At 42.2% G+C, this 1,903-nt stretch overlaps 3 non-coding genes across 3 annotated transcripts; all 3 read right to left on the bottom strand.

Annotated features, from left to right (window-relative positions):
* Window positions 1-397: 397 nt before the first annotated feature.
* Window positions 398-516, bottom strand: LOC129088655 (5S ribosomal RNA). The gene has a single exon (XR_008531047.1). It is a non-coding gene; the product is annotated as a 5S ribosomal RNA (ribosomal RNA).
* Window positions 517-893: 377 nt separating this feature from the next.
* Window positions 894-1,011, bottom strand: LOC129088656 (5S ribosomal RNA). The gene has a single exon (XR_008531048.1). It is a non-coding gene; the product is annotated as a 5S ribosomal RNA (ribosomal RNA).
* A 379-nt stretch (window positions 1,012-1,390) lies between these two features.
* LOC129088654 (5S ribosomal RNA) lies at window positions 1,391-1,509 on the bottom strand. The gene has a single exon (XR_008531046.1). It is a non-coding gene; the product is annotated as a 5S ribosomal RNA (ribosomal RNA).
* Window positions 1,510-1,903: the final 394 nt, after the last annotated feature.

Below are 1,903 nucleotides of genomic sequence, written 5' to 3'. Positions count from 1 at the left end.
GTGGTATGGCCGTAAGCAAATATTGTGCCTACCAAAGGGCCTTTTAAAGATACTATATCACCACGCTTTGCTCTTTCGTCTATACAGGGAGCGCCTGCAGATTTCCAGACACACTCACAGCTTTTAAATGTCAAATCAGAATGTACAAAGTGGCTATAAGGATCACAAATGTAGTGCAGTAAAAATATTAATATTTACTGTTGAAATGTAGAATACGTTAGCATAAAATTGAAAAGAAAATGATCGATGAGCTTAGGAATGATGAAAGCCATCATTTAACTGGATTTGTGTCATTTCTATACCGGCAAGTCATGATCTAGCTATTTCCTTCCCACCCTGTCGGTGTCCACTGAAAAAGCAGCAGCGCCCTCTGCTTTTTGTAAAGAGGAGTGAAAAAAGCTTACAGCACCTGGTATTCCCAGGCGGTCTCCCATCCAAGTACTGACCAGGCCCGACCCTGCTTAGCTTCCGAGATCAGACGAGATCGGGCGTGTTCAGGGTGGTATGGCCGTAAGCAAATATTGTGCCTACCAAAGGGCCTTTTAAAGATACTATATCACCACGCTTTGCTCTTTCGTCTATACAGGGAGCGCCTGCAGATTTCCAGACACACTCACAGCTTTTAAATGTCAAATCAGAATGTACAAAGTGGCTATAAGGATCACAAATGTAGTGCAGTAAAAATATTAATATTTACTGTTGAAATGTAAGAATACGTTAGCATAAAATTGAAAAGAAAATGATCGATGAGCTTAGGAATGATGAAAGCCATCATTTAACTGGATTTGTGTCATTTCTATACCGGCAAGTCATGTTCTAGCTATTTCCTTCCCACCCTGTCGGTGTCCACTGAAAAAGCAGCAGCCCTCTGCTTTTTGTAAAGAGGTGAAAAAAGCTTACAGCACCTGGTATTCCCAGGCGGTCTCCCATCCAAGTACTGACCAGGCCCGACCCTGCTTAGCTTCCGAGATCAGACGAGATCGGGCGTGTTCAGGTGGTATGGCCGTAAGCAAATATTGTGCCTGCCAAAGGGCCTTTTAAAGATACTATATCACCACGCTTTGCTCTTTCGTCTATACAGGGAGCGCCTGCAGATTTCAGACACACTCACAGCTTTTAAATGTCAAATCAGAATGTACAAAGTGGCTATAAGGATCACAAATGTAGTGCAGTAAAAATATTAATATTTACTGTTGAAATGTAGAATACGTTAGCATAAAATTGAAAAGAAAATGATCGATGAGCTTAGGAATGATGAAAGCCATCATTTAACTGGATTTGTGTCATTTCTATACCGGCAAGTCATGATCTAGCTATATCCTTCCCACCCTGTCGGTGTCCACTGAAAAAGCAGCAGCGCCCTCTGCTTTTTGTAAAGAGGAGTGAAAAAAGCTTACAGCACCTGGTATTCCCAGGCGGTCTCCCATCCAAGTACTGACCAGGCCCGACCCTGCTTAGCTTCCGAGATCAGACGAGATCGGGCGTGTTCAGGGTGGTATGGCCGTAAGCAAATATTGTGCCTACCAAAGGGCCTTTTAAAGATACTATATCACCACGCTTTGCTCTTTCGTCTATACAGGGAGCGCCTGCAGATTTCCAGACACACTCACAGCTTTTAAATGTCAAATCAGAATGTACAAAGTGGCTATAAGGATCACAAATGTAGTGCAGTAAAAATATTAATATTTACTGTTGAAATGTAGAATACGTTAGCATAAAATTGAAAAGAAAATGATCGATGAGCTTAGGAATGATGAAAGCCATCATTTAACTGGATTTGTGTCATTTCTATGCCGGCAAGTCATGATCTAGCTATTTCCTTCCCACCCTGTCGGTGTCCACTGAAAAAGCAGCAGCGCCCTCTGCTTTTTGTAAAGAGAGTGAAAAAAAGCTTACAGCACCT

Source organism: Anoplopoma fimbria, unplaced genomic scaffold, assembly GCF_027596085.1.
Source record: "Anoplopoma fimbria isolate UVic2021 breed Golden Eagle Sablefish unplaced genomic scaffold, Afim_UVic_2022 Un_contig_2707_pilon_pilon, whole genome shotgun sequence".
NCBI classification, from domain to species: Eukaryota; Metazoa; Chordata; class Actinopteri; order Perciformes; family Anoplopomatidae; genus Anoplopoma; species Anoplopoma fimbria.
Note: the sequence above shows the minus strand (reverse complement) of the source record. Positions and strands in the feature narration are given on the sequence as shown.